This window comes from Lagopus leucura, unplaced genomic scaffold (genome assembly GCF_019238085.1).
Source record: "Lagopus leucura isolate 7727_CA_CO unplaced genomic scaffold, USGS_WTPT01 Super-Scaffold_100001, whole genome shotgun sequence".
NCBI classification, from domain to species: Eukaryota; Metazoa; Chordata; class Aves; order Galliformes; family Phasianidae; genus Lagopus; species Lagopus leucura.
In genome coordinates, this window is record NW_024962262.1 from 93,431,224 (window position 1) to 93,447,889 (window position 16,666).

Here is a 16,666-nt window from a genome sequence, read left to right on the forward strand (position 1 = left end):
GAAAGAAAGAAAGAAAGAAAGAAAGAAAGAAAGAAAGAAAGAAAGAACTTGTAAGCAAGTCACTCAAATGGGAATGCCCAAATTTGATTTCCAGCTTCTTTTCTCATGTCTACTCAAGAAAGTCACAGAGTTGTGGAGTCCCTCATCAGCCATATGTGCAAAACATCTCAGCAATAATTAAGTGTGCTGAAATTGTGATTGTGGAAATCAGATAACTCTGAAATGAAGCCTCTCATGCAGAAGACGTTGGTGAGGGAGGAGTGAAAGAGAACACTAAAACAAGTTACTTACTGAGCGTTAACAAGCTCATAGTAAAATCCTAATGGAGATAAAGTTGTTTTGTTTTTCACCACAAGATAACTAAACAAGGACAACTTGCTTCTCTCCACTCATGGTTAACCTCACCCTTTTTGCTTCACTGCACATATGGTATTTGCAGTGAGTAAACCAAATGTAAACTGTAGATAGCACATCCCTAATAGGATGCCACGATGTGCATGCTCTTTAAATCAATTATATTAATCTTTTAATTAACATAAAAAGTTTTAACTGATGGTTTTGAAAGCTTCATTTCAAAAGGCTTCATTTTCCTAGGTGTGGATTGGCTTGCTTCACCTATAGGCACAAACATACAAAATCAAAGCCAACCTTTGAACTGGCAGATCTTTACTTCCACCTGCACGCTTTCTTAAAATGGAGAAAACCAGGGGCTGAACATGACCCTTCACAGTGATGGCTTTGCAGTAGTCTTACCACTCTCCTTAGTCAGTAGCTTCTGAAGATGGACATGGTGCCAAAACACCATAAGCTGCCATCTGTATCTGGGAGTGTCACAGGCTATGGGAGTTCTCTTCTGGGCCTTGAGAACCGCTGTGCCATTAAGGCTTAAACATACATATATTTAAGAGCCCACCACTGCCAGATGTTCGACTGAATGGAACATCTACCATGGGCTCTCATGTTTGAAACCTCAGAGACAGAAGGAAGTCAAGCCCTACAGCAAGTACACCACTGAGGCTTGCTCTCTAATTTTGCTTCCTCTGCAGAGAGCACATGGCTTTGCCCAGTCCAGCAAAGAAAGCAATCTGAAGCATGGAGAAAATGAAAGAAAGGTTCACCACAAAGAAAGAGAAGTTCATTACAATATCACAACTTTTTCTCAAACTTTAAGCAATATTTCAAAAGCCTACTGTCATTGGGCATGGGTGGGCGATGAGTGCCATACACTGCAAAACTCAGAATGGACTTTCCAGTGCTGCACAGTGGGTCCAATGAAACGACTGAACAGAATGCTGAGGTGCCAAGAGCTGCCAGCTCTCCTCTGTGGGGGTTTCCTTAGACAGTCAGATTTCAAGTCTTCATGGATGGATGAGGTTCACAAGCTAAGTAAAGAGGGTGGAAAAAAGTACCAATTATGCAGACTTGCAGAGAAGGTCTCAAAAATAACTCCCTAAGAGCATTCATAACTTCTAAAATATTTTGTCATGCTAGGACCTTGCAATTTTGTGTGTAGGCTCACTGGTGGGAATACACAAGTTTGAGTTTGGGTACAACTACCTATTACCATGATAACCAAGTCCCAACAGTTTGTTAAAGCTTCCTTGGACCACACACTGCTTCCTATTCTGTACCCGAGTCAGACAGTATCTCCTCCTCCTACCCTCTCCTTCCATTCCCATTCTGTCTGTAGGGGCAATCCCCATGACCTCCTGGCCCTTGGCAAGGCAGGCAGTGAGGGCAGAAGAGCAAGCAGAGATGGCACCAAGCTACAAATGCTCAAGTGCAGTTACTTGCTGCCAGCAGCACATGTCCCCAGAGCTGCTGGGGCTGGAGATGGTGACATGGCCACATCAGGGATTCAGCACAGGGTCAGCAGGGACCACCAGGCCAGTGCCAGTAGAAACAGAAATGATGCTTTACATACAGCAGAACCAGAACTTCCCCATCATGGCTGGGGCTGCACTGGCCAGTGCTGCTCTTGGCTGTGTCAAGGTGGAGGAGGAGCTGCAGCTTTCTTGGAAGTGGCAGAGTGGGTGACCCACCATGATGAGAAGCACTCTGTAACCCCTGTGCTAGCACACCTGAAGAAGGGAAAACATTGTTTTTGGCTGCTCAGGTCACACTGACTTGGAAAAGGTACTGCCTTTACCAACTTCCCAGTTGGAAGGGTATGAATAGTCCATGATTTACAGAGGTGTCTAATTAATATCCAGTGCACATAAAAAGAAAACTATGCGTTGCTGTGCGCTTCAAGCTGTGGAACAGAAGCTGTCACTTCTCCAATTAAGAAAAAAAAAGAGCGGTTTATTAAGCACAGTTGTGGGAACATAGTTTCAGTCTTCAGTGGGCTCATCTGAATGTTTTTCCATTTTAGTTCATGTAAGTTCATGCCCTTTGGGTTTCACACAAAGCCCTAGGGTCTGAGCAACTCAAAATCTCAAAATCAAAATGTCAAGTTGAAACGAAACCATAAAAGGTATTTGGATTTGCATGAAAACGGGCCCAGATTTGCTTCAGGAGTTCCTGAAGCCTGGTAAGGCTTTTGAAGAGTCTAATCTGAGTTTTGTGGTTTCAGTACAGACTGAAACCAGCGCAAGAGAACAGATGTGCTCCTTTCAGGAAGCCAAAGCAGAGGAGAATGATTAAGAAGCTATGAGAACAAGAACCACAGGCGAAAACAAATATCTAAAACCAGAATTTCAAGTGCCGAACACAGAATATTAGGAACTAAAAAGACATGGTCCACATTTAAACACTACCAACACTTTCAGGTCCTCAACGTGACTCTGCAGTTTGGATGAAAGTCCAGTCATAACAACACCACGTGCCCTTCTGACCATATGTAAATAGCTTTACTATTGCATAGCATAACATGCATCCTGAGAAGCACAAATCCTCTAAAACACTTGTTTTTTATTGGGGATCTTGTCACCTTAAAAATAAATCCATACTTGCAACAGTCTAGCCACAGCAAGGAAAAAAGTAAAAGAAAAAAGAATAATCTGCTGCTTTTATTCTCTCTGGCTTACATCTATAAACCTGTCTCAACATCAAATATTTCAAATTCTGGCTTTGTTCTATTTTTAAAAAATGCAATTCTAATTTCATATACTCTATATTTATTCTTATTCTAAATTTTTCATGACATAAAAGTAAGCATATTACAAGTCGGTTTAATGAATCACCTGAGAAGATGTAAACATAAAAGTAACTTTAATTGAGAAAATAACATTTCTTTCCATTAATGGTCTCTACATTGCATTCAATTACACTCTACATTACCATCACTTACACTGACAGGATGCAGCGGAGGTTACTTCCTGAGTAGGGGCTGATGGGGCTAATTGATCTCTTTAGATTTAACCTCCTGGCTGAACAACTGAGCATCTGAAAGACATTATCATATCATGACAATCAAATGTCATAAATAACATAAGGGAAAACCGTGAAACTTACAACTGCCTTGTTTTAAGAGCATTTTGCCTCTTAAATATGGCCTAAATACGTCTAACTTGAACATGTAACCTGCAAATTAAACTTTCTTTATGCATTTTCTGGGAAGAAAATAAAGATCAACAGAATAAAATATGAATTTGGCTGAAATGCTTCTTTCCCTATCAGCAGGGTACTAAGTTTCACTGCTTAATACTTCATCTTGCCAAGGAAACCAAATAGTTTCCCATAGCTTAAGTATTAGGTTGGATTCACAAGAACTCAGAGTGCTACCAGAATGCCATGCATCATGCACTGGGGAGCTGTGACAATCCCCACTGATGTTCTCATGCAGAACCTCTGTAATGGCAGCTCCAGCATCAGAACATTTTGTTTCCATGGTTTTCCCAACAGGATAAAACAGTATTTTTGATTCCAAATTTCATCTTTCGCCAACATTTCACACTCCAGCATTTTTTATTTATGCAGTGTGCTGTACTATTTTAACCTATAAATCTTTTACTCTTGTCAATCTTTCAGCAGCATTTTTTTTGCAATTGAAATGACTTCCCATTGGTTCGACCTGTCTCTGTATCACAAATTCCCTCCCTAGCCATGTCTTCTATTTCAGAATCAGTCGCAGATGTGATGAAGTATTGCAGCCATGCCTTGCCTGAAATCTTTCACCAGGGAGGATGGTTAGTTTCTGGCACTGCCAGAAGTTTTCCACATCCTTTTAGCTAAGATCAGGCCTTGGCATTCAGTGATACTTAATCATGCCATTTTCATTGACATCACTGGGGGTTTAGTGCTTAAGTAAGCCTGCAAGCTTGACCATACAGCCTATAAGCTAAATTTATTAGATAAGGAGACAAGCGCTCCTTCCCACACTCCTGCATTGTAAAGATAAATACAAGGTTGGTTTGGAAAATTTTAATGAGGTTGCTTTTCCATCCAATGTCTCAGGATCAATTTTGGTAATCATCTGGGTCGAGTAAAAATGACTCGGGGGAAGGAGTCCCCATATCCCAGGCAGATCGGGGATCTCCCTCTTTCCAGTGATGACATTTCAATGTTTTAATTTTGTAGAAATAGGCTACAGTAAAATACAAAATATTAAGAAAAGAACCAAAACCACAACAATTTACTCCATCCAAACAGCAGTAAAGGATTTTATTTTCCTTCTTGGAAGGAAAGGATTTGAAGGTCTGAAGCTTTGTTTTTCAGACAGTTTTGACTTTTGGGGAAAATAAACCCCAAATGATCAAAATTCTCACAGCTCCCATCAGTGGGATTTGGATGTCCAGCCTGCCTGGCCCTAGGCAGGGACTGCAGATCACACAGGAGACAGGCACAGGCAGCTCTCCATCCCTAGCTGCTGGCATCCTAAATAGCTCAGTGCCTTGTAGAGTTACTGACCTTTTATGGTCACTTTTTTTTTTTTTTTTTTTTTTTTTTTTTTCCCCAAAAGGAGCTCCAGCTTCAAAGGAACATCTGTGCTGGCAGACAGACATACAGGAATTCCATTTAAATTGCAAGGTCTTGTTGGCTGGCCTTACAGCACTTCCATGAGGACTTCAGAATTTTCCTCAGAGATGTGAAAGAAAGTGACCCAAAAAGACAAGCATATGGGTCCACGGACAGCTTGCAAGGTGGCACAGGCAGTGCTGTAGAAGGGAGGGCTGGATATGCCAATATTTCTCTCCCCATGGCCTCTGCTTGGAGCTATAGCTGCCTCAGAGGGCAGAGGTGGGCCATGAGGAGAGTCTCGGAGCTGTCATCATAGCTGACCTACAGCTTCCTGAAGTGCATCACCACTGATACCTGTTTCCAGAGGACAGTGAGATTTTGGCAGTGTCTCTGCAGGTTTCACAGGGTTTCTAGCCACCACAAAAGCCACCATCTGATTCTCAGCTGCACTGTAGATCACCTTAGACAAGAGAAAGAACAGGGAGGCAAGCCTTCAAATCATGTCATGTTGCTTTTTTTAAATAAAAAAAAAAAATGCAAAGTAGGAATCTTTGCATTATAAAAGTGACAGCAAAAGTAAGTGAAAAATGGGAAATAGAAATTATACAGGGAAAGGAAAACACAGTAGGCCAAAGTGACCTGAGGGGTAGCTGAGCCATCAGGGCTTACAGTGCTTACCCTGACATTTGTCTCTGACTCTATGTCCAGTCTGTGGCCTAAGGCAAGCAAACAAATGAAAACAAAAAACAACACACCAATGAAAATAAGAAGCCCTCAATTATATTTAAAAAAAAAAAAAAAAGAAAAAAAAAAAAGAAAAAAGAAAGGAAGAAGAAGCACACCTGGAATTATTTTGAGAAACTCTGGGGTTTTCCTATGAGTTTTTTTCTCTGTTTTTTCTTGGTATTGATGCAGTGAGGAAAACATACCACTTTTCCTTTTTTTTTTTTTTTTTTTTTAATAACAATAAACACACAGTCTAACCAGAATGTGCCCAGAACACATGAGAATGGATCTTGACCATTCTCCACTAGCTGGGTAGGCCACAGCTTCCCTTCCGGGGCTACCTTCACTCTCGGGAGAGCCATTTGCTGTTGCAAGGCCTCAAGCAGAGGCCCCAGGTGGCACTGAAGCCCATTCTGTTTCACCTCTGTCCTCTAAAACCGGCAATGCACCAGTTAAAAGAGTGTCAGAGGAGCACAGGCATATGACAGTGTTTCCCCTGGGTAGAGTCCCATTTTTCAGCACTGTAAAACTTAGGGATCTCCTGCGTCATCAGTAGTTTCTGTGTATTTACACAGGTTGCTTCAAAAGCAATGTCTCCTATTTATTTGCAAGAAAACAACAACCAATAGAAGGAGTAAAGTAACACTATTTGATAGAGCAAATTCTCAGCTATGAAATACTCTTTTTCAACATAGTCACCATCACTAGCTATCCATTTTCAACAGCAATGAACAAAAGCCTGCATGCCATGCTCATCAAAATCTGCACCAGGGGAGTTGACCCACTGTTGCCACTACTAAAATGCACCACTCACTGCCTCACTTTGCTCACATCCACTGTTTAGCCTCTAACAACACTCAGCAAGTATCAACAAATGTCAATGGATGCTGCTTTTTCTGCATGGAAGAATTAAATGGCACACCCTTTCTTCATCCACACTTCTGCGCCAGACGCCATTTTGTCAGACTGCCTCTCTGCTGCCGTCAGTTGCACAGCAGCAGAAGGTAAGGGAATATTGGTGGGAAGGTTCTATCTCTACTGCCATACCAGCAACATCCACCTCTGATGTCATGAGCCAACATAATAAAATTGGAGGCATTACTTTCAGAGTAGCCTTTGAAACAATCCTCCAGTGGATTTTTTTGCTCCAAGGCTGAGTAGAATCCTGAGCAAAGACCCACTTTTCTCTATTATTTTTAAATATGCCACTTGCAATGCCTGGCTCTTCAAGGAGGCAGGAACAGCCAGATGAGTGAAGGGAGCAAAGGGCAAGGGGGCCTTTTTACCTCTGCAGGAACAAGGTTGGCTGCAGATCTACAAAGATGGGGTATTAGGCAAGCACAGTCCCACACAGAGGTAGGGTATTCTATGCAGGGAAGCAGCACAGGACCGATCAGGCTATGTTAGCCTCAAGCTCAAGCAGAAGACGTGAGCCATGGAACCCAAGGAAATGCACCTCCTGCAGAAGAGCACTGAGCTTTCTCAAGGGCATGGCATGCCAGCAGGCACCTAAATGAGAGGCCAGTTTTTCCCCCAGCTCAGCACATCGTGCTCAATACTTTTTGGAAAACCTGACTCACAATGTTACAAGCAACGTCAGCAGCTCAAACCCTGTTATTTATCTGTAGGACAACAATGTCTAGAGGCCTGAGGCGTGCCATAGCACTTCTCTGTCCAGGCACTGTGCAATCCTCCTAGCTGCAAGCTGTAGCTCCAGGAGAGCTGACCTGGCATCAGCAACATCGATCAGACATGGCTTCCTGATGGCCACAAGCCACTTCATTTCTCTTTTCTGATCAACAACATCACTGTAGAGAATATTTAGATTTAAAACCTCAGAGCCAGCCTCTGGTGACTGTTGCTGCTGGGAGACATCTGAAGCACATATCGCTCTGCTTAATTTCACTACACACAGATTTAGCCTCAGTGGATTTGCGTCACAGGTGAGACAGACACTACCAAACAGCATCTCTCTCTATAGGTCATGCATGCACGCCTAATCCTCCATCAGCCTTCAGGGAAGAAGCTGCTGCTCCCTCTCTGAGCTCACATTTTTTTTATTACATCAGGAGTTTCCCTAATGTTCACTGTGGGGAGGCCCTGTGGCATTTCCTACCTTTTGCTCATTGAGACCTCCTGAAAAGTTCTAGCTGTGTCTTCTCCCACATACAGATTTCAGAAGAGTTAGTAAAATAAACAGCCAGAATTCAGCTGACGTCAGCTTCACCACAAAATAGACGTGGAGCAAATCTGGGACACTTCTCAGCCTTTTGGCCTACAATGAGAGAGGAGAGAGTACTCATGGGCAGCCTCACCCAGCTGGGGAGAGGCATCACTCAGTGACCTGCATCAGCAACACCACTATTTCAGAAGCTCTGTGCAGAATGAAACAATCTCTGCCAACAGCAACAGAGGACATTTTAAACTACAAAGGAGGAAGTGAGCTTACCCAAACCAAGAAAGGAGAGGAAGAACATGGTACATAAAGATCTAGATTCAGTTCTGTTTTTGTTTTTTTTTTTTGCCTTGGCCTTCTTTGTGCCCTTGGGCTGCCTGTCATAATCCTTTGCAGAAATCTAAGTATGTTCTCTGTGCTCTGGAAGGGCCAGTGCTTGGCACCCCAGAAGACCAGCTATTTGCATGCCTGATCCTTGCTTGCCATGTTGGGGATGGCACCACATTACAGGACATCAGGAGCAACCCTGCCACAGGCAGACACTTTTTGTTTCTACCACTTCACAGAACAAGAAGCATCTCAGTCTCCCAAAACATGCTGTCTGTTAGAAAAAGATCTAAGAGCTTTCTTTCAGAAATCAAACTGTTCTGCATCATCCTCCTAATTCTGAACTGAAGAGAGGAGAGTGGCACCACCTCTACAACATAAGTCCTACCACCCCATCTGACCCATCACAAAATGGATCAGAAGAGCCCTTTCTGAACCATAGTTGCTGGCATAACGCAGAATTCCACCAAAATTATGGGACAGCTCCTTGTGCTGCATGAGTCAGCAGGAACGTACAGCTTTTTGTGGAGAGAAGGAACTGCTCCCACAAATACGCAATAAAACATACCTGTATACTTTTGGTAGGCATTCCCGTAGTACCTTGTTAGAGAGAAGCATACACTTCAACCAGATATCCACAGAAATGGGCCAGCAGTTTAACTTTTGGCATGGAATGAGCAACGGGGTAGGTCTTTGTTTCAGATCTACACCTCTCAGACAGGCCTTGGAGATCCATTACCAAATCTTAAACTATTAGCTCAAGCTAAAAAATAGAATGAGGAAAGTAATTTGAACAATTATTTATTATATAAATACTTGATTTTCAGAGCAAAAAGTTAAGCACGCTGTTAAGTATCTTTGAAGGCCACTTCGTTTGTTTAGAAGAACCAGGTTAGGAAGCTGAACGATTAGCTACACGCTGTCCACACAGCTTCATCTGGCTGCATCATATGGACACTGGGATGCAGGTTTTGCATCACAAACAGTAAGAGCTCTGAGACTGGTTGGACTCGATGATCTCTGGAGGTCCCTTCCAACCCCTACAATTCTGTGATTCTGTGAGATCATTCATATTGAAAGAAAGCAGGGGATTTCTTGCATGATCACAACACAAGATGTCACCCTCTTTTGTCAGAAAGAGTTCTTGAAAATGATCACACCAACTTCATCAAAATATAAGCACATGCATGCTGTGGTCTGCTATCACTCCCCACTTGCACTCACTGTGGTTTCTGAGCTCACAGCAGAAATCTGTGTGCTACAGACCGTAAACAAAAATATAGATTGGGAAACTAGAAAGTTGAGAGAGGATTCATGTGTGCAGAGATGCAAGATTTCACAAGGAGCAGAACAGAAAACCTGGATAGGTCTGCATCCAGCCGAGGTCAACTAGTATTTGTGGCTGAATCAGTATAAAAGAAGTAAGCAAATAGGAAAATAATCATTTCCTTTACTTCAGAAATAGAATCAGCGTCAGCCACAGGAAGTGCACATGCTCTCATGTTTAGATTTTCAAATAAATACCAGATGAAATGACATCAAAGAGGTAGAAAAAGGCTGGGAAAGTCCTTTTTTGTAATCTTTACTTTGCACACAAGAAAGGCTTTGCCATATTTCTACATTCACAGTTTAACTGAAATCATTTCAGTGATACCTGAAATTCAAAGTATATGACACTATGGGATACTCAGCAAGTGGTCAGGAAAAATATTTGTATGGGTTTAAAAATAAAACAGCACAGGTTACTTCAAATTGAAGTGCAATGTCTGTTAACTCATTATAAAGATTTCACTAAGAGAAAAAAAAATAAGGTGAGTGCATAGAAATTACTTACTCCAATAAGAGCACAAAAGTAATTATAAAAATTCTTTTTCACTTACATAGTCCACACCTTGTCTTCCTACATTGGAACACTTCCCCACACTACTGGACTTGGTGGCTCCTTTCAAAGTTCCTTCACCATTACAAGGATTCTTGAGAAATCTGGTAGGCTTAGTGCAAATGAAGTGTATGTTATTTGTATCTACACTAATCCCTCACTTCCATCTTAAGCCTCAGGCTTAAAAGTATAAGTGGGAAAACATTCAGGATAACACAGCAAATTTTTGCCAGTGATCAGCTGTAAACATTTCTGTCTGAGAGGAAAAGGAATCTTTCCATGTGTGCTTTGAGCCTCGAACACTCTTCAGTTTGACTCAGCCTTGACTCCTTCTCATTCTTTCTATTTCAGTTGTAGTGCATTTCTGGGAACTGTTTCCACTCCACTCCTTTACAGGCAGCTGCTCTCTTGAACTCCACTGATGGGCTGCAAGAGAGGGTAGACCCCTTTTGTCGTAAACAATCTGGCCTGTGGGACAACAGGTAGTGAATCAGAGGCAGAATTATTTTCAGCATTTCATGTGGAGAAGCAGCTGCAGAAAAGTTTCTGTTCCACCAAATGATATGTCAGGTATTAGGGCTATGACTGTGACATATGCTACTAGAAACCAGAGAGAATTTGAATTCCTCCATATAGCTCCAATGCAACCAAGCACTTGCACTGACAACCATTGGAAAGGGTGTGCACAAAAACTGTGGCATTACCAATAAGGTACACAGGTTCCATCTTATGTGTAGACACCTAAAAAACCTAAAACAGGAGAAAACAGCAGGACCTTGAAGTAAATACCCAGCAGCATCTCGCTCCCTATATGGGCTTTACTTCGGTGCTCCGGGTTGGAAAATGAACTGCCAAAACCCCAACTAGCCTCTACCCCAAAAATAAAACCTAAACCCTGCCTGTGTTAACTTTCTGAAGAGAAGAAAAGGTGATGGATGATGGCCAGAAGCCTACAATCCCACGCTCTTGTTCCTTGAGAGCCCAACTCCTGCCAGGCTAGGGTGGTGGCTGTATTGACTGCATGACACCTATGTGCCACCAGACTTGTATTTCAGAGGATCCCTCTTCACTACATTTGCTCACTAGCGGCACTGAAGTACCATTTCTGCATCCATCACATGACAGAACTAGTGCTGTCTTTTACACAGTGAGCACTACCCCTGTGCAGGACTGCAGCCACAACAGTTCAGCCTTTGTTGGCCTGAACGATGTCGTAGAATCATAGAATCATTTAGGCTGAAAAAGACCTCTCAGATCACCTAGATCAACTGCCAGCCCATCCCCACCATGTCCACTAACCATGTCCCTCAGTGCCACATCTACACTGCCCTTGAACACCTCCAGGGACGGTGACTCCACCACCTCCCCAGGGAGCCTGTGCCAGTGCCTCACCACTGTCCCTGAGAAGACATTTTTTCCTGTCTCCAACCTGAATTCTGAGCAAAAGAAGTAACCTTCTAACAGGCAAGAATTGGAATAACTCAGCTCTAGGGAGAGCCGAAACAATATACCAAGTCTTTTTAAATCACAGTGCAGGTTAATTTTGCTTCCAGGAAGCAGATGAAACATGCATATATCTCAACTAATTTCAAGGGAACTTCTGCTGAGTAATTCTTCCTCTAATCAGTTTGCAGGAAAACAGCTCAATGGAGCCTCCCATGTCAAATAATAGGGTGATCTCATCAAAACGCACTTTCTGTTTTTCACAGAAAAAGAAATTGAGAAGATCACTCTCATTTTTGTTTGTTTGGGTTTGGTTGTGTTTTTTTTGTTTGTTTGTTTGTTGGTTTTTTTTTTTTTTCTGAAACACATTTATTGTGTTTTTGGCAGTGCAGGAAACTAACCAGAAAGGCAGGTCAAATGGCTCAGCTGGTAGTCCCTGGTTTCTGCTTTTCACTTGTCACTTCCCCATTAGAAGGCCTTTACTCATTTTAAAAAATGAAGCATAAGACCTATTTTAAATGGGAGAACACAGAAGTTTGTGCTGTTCTTTCTCAAAGAAACTGCCAACAGGTGCTGGGGCTGGGAGAATAGAAGAATCATCAGGTGATCTGAGCACCCTGAAATGAGAGGTGCAACCTGCTTTCCAGCTCATTGGAGGGAAACACAAGAGTCAGACAAAAAGGCAGTGGAAAGGGCAACACTATGCAAATATCCTTGAACCAGCCAGCCTCAAGCTTTAGTGTGCTATGTCCAAAATAGTGCCACTAGTGTATGGGCTAGAGGCTGTGAGGTCTGAGCCCTGTCTTCCCAGTGTGGGAGCCCATTTTAACACACAATGCCCAGGTTAAAACCCCGAGTTCAGCCTGATCTTTCTCTTCTGCACCCGAGTGAAACACCAGTTTCTTGCCCTCAAGCAAAGGTTCACCAGCAGCCAAGTGCTGCCAGTGGTACTGACTCAGCAGACCTGTGGGAACAGCTCCACACACCCACATGAGGAGATGGCAGCCTTTGGTCAGATGCCAAACCCCATCCCGCCTGTCCTCCGCTCTCTACAGAGCGGGCAAGCAGCCCCTCTCACGAGCCAGCAGCCATCACCTCCAGCCCTGGTGCAGCAGCATGAGCTGTGGGGGAGGGTTTATGCTCCTGGTCAAGGCTTTACGGTCCTGCTTGCTGAAGGAAAGAGCCCAGCTGAAGGCAAAACTTTGCAGATGGAGCACCAGGACCTCTACCATAGGTGGAGGGCCAAAACTACAATTTTTTGAGGGAGATGCCTTGCAGCAGAAAGCAGTCTCAAGGTGAATGACAGGAAAGCCTGAGAACAAGTCTGTCAAGGAAATAGAAACTGTTCTTCATGCACCTTGCCAAAAGGGAAAATAGGAGGTAAAAGCCTTTCTTGTGTAAGATATGAAGAAAAACTGATGGCTCCAAAAAGGAGTCCCCAGCACGCACTGTCCAGAGGTAGCTGCCATCCCAGTGCAGCGTAGGGAGCCCAGGCTTCCAGAGGTATGTCGTGTCTGCTTAGTGGCTAAGGCAAGTTAGATAGAAGCAGGAGCTGACAGAGATGCTCTAACTCCCTGGTTTGGGCTGTCCCTTCACATTACAGATGTCTATCTTTTTTCCCTGGCACTGCTGCCTTTACTGCTCCAGGATCTGCTGTCTCTGGCACCCTGCTACACGTGTTTCTCCTCCCTGCCCAGTTAGGCAATCAGTGAAGCTCTTGTTAGAGAGAGAATACAGCTATTGTCCACCAAATTACACAGACATACCAGATGCAATAACTAAATATTTTGCAAGACCTGATCCTGTTTTTATGTCAATCTGGTTTACATAAGTACACTTTTCACTTCCTCAGAAAGCCAGTAGGATTTTTGGAAAGGATTCCTCAGGTCAGGAACAGATTTGACTTCATACAAATTAGCAGCTCTCACAGCTTACACTGCAGGCACCCAGAGAAGGATGTGGGGTCCCTCAACAACCCTACAAATGCCATCTCCAACAGAAATGGCTCAGGGATGAGCTTGGTTTCCCACTGGGCTCCCCTCTTCCCATCCTGTCCCTTGTTGATGTCAGCTCCCTCTCGTTCCTCCTCCTTCTCTGCAATGTGCTCGGGCACAGACCCATGGCTCACACACACATTAAAGCCTCTGGAAGACCTGACAAGGAGAATCAGCCCTGACTGCTATTTCAAGGCAGATCTGTATCTGAAGCAGTGGAAGCATCTGGAAATGGTTCATTCCAGCCTCTCCACTGGCTACACTTGCAGTTGTAGAAAGCCATGTTTTAAGAGGAAAGTTTTTCCTCAAGCTGGAAATTCATTCGGGCTGTTAAGCTAGTTAAGACAACAGCAATCTGCTTCGGCCACCCCAGCCTCTCCCTCATGCTGTCTGAAGAGGACTGAGGAATTCATTTAAATTAAATTAATGAGTGAGATATTTTTCTGCAGTGATAACAATTAGATTCCTCAAAGTGTGTTTCAAAATGCTGGGCAGCTGCTGGGAGGGAAAGCCCTTGCTACAGGACACTTAAGATGAAGACAGAACTCCAGCCACACCTTCTGCTCATTGGTAAGGACTCCAGTAGCCTCTCACCTGAAGGTTAACTGTAGGCATGCAAAGAGACTGCTGTGTCCTGATCTCAGTTAGTTGCAGAGGGAAAATCTAATTTTTTCCCCTTCTTTCTTCCTGCTAAATTCTACCCATTGAAGACTCACCAAGAAAAACACTAGCTTCAACTTTCAGTAGTTCCTGAGTTCTTTAGAGAGGCTCAAAGATCAACCCCAGGAAAAATGTAATCAATAATAAGAAGCTATTCAGAATCTCTGCTTTTACTATGTATGAGATAAGCAACTCTCAGAATCTCTGCTTTTACTATGTATGAGATAAGCAACTCTGAGCTATGAAATGTCTTGTTTGACACTAAAACAAGGCATCACCCTAATGCATAAAGATCATGAGCAAGGCTCAAAATGGCTTTGGTTGGCTTTCCACAAAGCCCACTGAAATTGAAACGCAGACTCCAGTGCTGCTTCTCATCACATCATTCTGCAACTCAAAGTATCTGAGAGTTCAGAAACAACTTTAATCACAGCAGACACTCAGACATTTGCTGCGCTCTCTATCCTCCTCCATTTAGAAATACCATTGGGCAACTTCCCATTGCTGGGGATGTAAGCAGACTTTCTTGTTTCCAGCTCAAAAGTAATGGGGGTTATTTCACAGCTATACATACTGCTCTAATTGACAGGTCATGGGTGCATGGGATTTCCAAATTTCACTGTTAGCTCAGCAGCTTAACATCCCTACCTGCCCATAACCTGCCTTCCTCTTCATTTACTTCAGTCAGAGCACACTCATTCAAAAAGTTTAAATAGCTAAATGAGGCTCCTTTCATCTCCATCAGGGCGCAGATAATGAGCAGTTTCGCTGGCATATCTAGTCAGGGTTTTGCATTGCCTCCCTATGCAGTAACCTTCCTTGTGAGCTTGTGTTGAGGGCGAACCCTCAGACACCCAGAAGCAGGAGGCAGGCAGGTTGTGCCCATGATACATTCACAGAAATCCCTCCACCACGCACCAGAGAGGTCTGACACTTTCATGGCTGCCTTTCTCAGGCACAGAAGCAGTAACGAGCAGTCAGGTAATGGTATTGTCTTCCTTTCGCAAGCTGGCTGAGAGTGAACTTGTCTTAAATTAAAAAGGAGTGAGCAATATAGCTTGGCCAGCTATTTAAAGAAGAAATAATAAAAGACATCTCTGAAGAAACAACCAATGTATAGCCCAGCTGCTGCTCATTCCGTTACAGCTATTTTGAGGTTACAAGCTCTTTCGTGCAAGACTCAGATGGGAAGTTCACTTCTAACACAGTAATAGCTTTGAGCTATGATGAGGGTATTTTATCAGTGCTAGGCAATGTATGGACAGTTATCTAAGAGGAAGCAAGCTTTTAGCAAGCAGAACTTCTCTTTTTCTACTGCTTTAACAGAAACATTTGGAAGGCCTAGAGAAGTTATATTTTTAAATACTCTCTACCATCCACACTGAACACGCACTTTAAATTGCAGTTCAGGGGCACACAAACAGTAGTTGAGCCTCATTTCAGGATCCAACAAAGATAGCTGGAGGACAATGCTTAGCATGTTTTTGTTTTCCAGACAAAGGTCAGTGCAACACCGACTGTACATAGAAGGGCCTTTAGGTCAAAAAGATCAGAGAAAAATCAGACATCAGCCATATAATAACTTGCTCAAGGTTTAAATGCTCATACTGAGAGAGGATGAAGACAGCCCTGCTCTCTTAGGTTAGCTTTTGGCATCTAACTTGGGTGCTTCTACCAGCCCTGGATTGTCAGCAGAGTAACTGGAAAGCAGTTAACATCCCCAGAGCCCCCAGCTCAGGATGTGTGCCCCAGGCAGGCTTACCATCTGTGGCCCCAACCCCACAACCAGCTCAGTTGCCCACAAAGCATTATACCAAATCAAGGCTGCAGGGCACAACAGGAAGACAAGCAGCACCCAGGCTCAAAGAGCTTGCCATGCAAGTAGGGCAGTGGCTGCAGAAATAAAAGGCTCATCACTTACGGTATCTCCCAGTAGAGACCCCAAAAGCAGAAACTGCCAAAATCTGTGTCTCTGCTCAGATGCCATCCCTGGGATGCCACTGAAAGATGTCTTGCTCTGCATCTTCATCCATCCCACTTTACTGATCAGGACCCCTCCAAAGAAATCCCACCAGCTCATAAATGCAGTCACTCTTCTGAGTGTTGAGGTCCTGTCTTCTGAGCACAAAGCAGTGCCACTCAACTCAAAACCAGCTGTGGCCAATGTGTTCCCCACCAGAGCACAACCAATCTCTGCATGTCATAAGTTGGAACAAGCACTTAAACATGAGAGCTTCAGAGAACCATCAGCCATGTGGCACAGTACCTCTTCAGTGACATGATGGCCTAAGTACAGAGCTCTGCTGAGACCAACACATGCTTCCTCCCTGCTTAATAGGAGATGCCTTTCAGGAGGAGATGAGATTGATTACACCTTCAGCAGCCACCAGTCTCATTTCCTGTCTGGAACATGTGTATATCAATTGTGATCTAAGAAATGGATATCAAGCACTGAACCATGGCCAGAGAATCCTGCCTTTGTTTCAGGAATAAACATTATTCTCCCTATGCCGTGAGCCGGATTTAAGCCACCCTGTTACAAGAGAATGAATCTCTATT

General features: G+C 43.5%; 1 long non-coding RNA gene across 1 annotated transcript in view; it reads right to left on the reverse strand.

The window, feature by feature from the left end:
• LOC122177470 overlaps window positions 1-16,062 on the reverse strand; it is a 21,332-nt gene extending 5,270 nt beyond the window's left edge. The window contains exon 1 of the long non-coding RNA XR_006178081.1: window positions 16,029-16,062. This is a non-coding gene — a long non-coding RNA (uncharacterized LOC122177470). The remainder of the gene's footprint in view (window positions 1-16,028) is intronic.
• Between the last annotated feature and the right edge of the window lie 604 nt (window positions 16,063-16,666).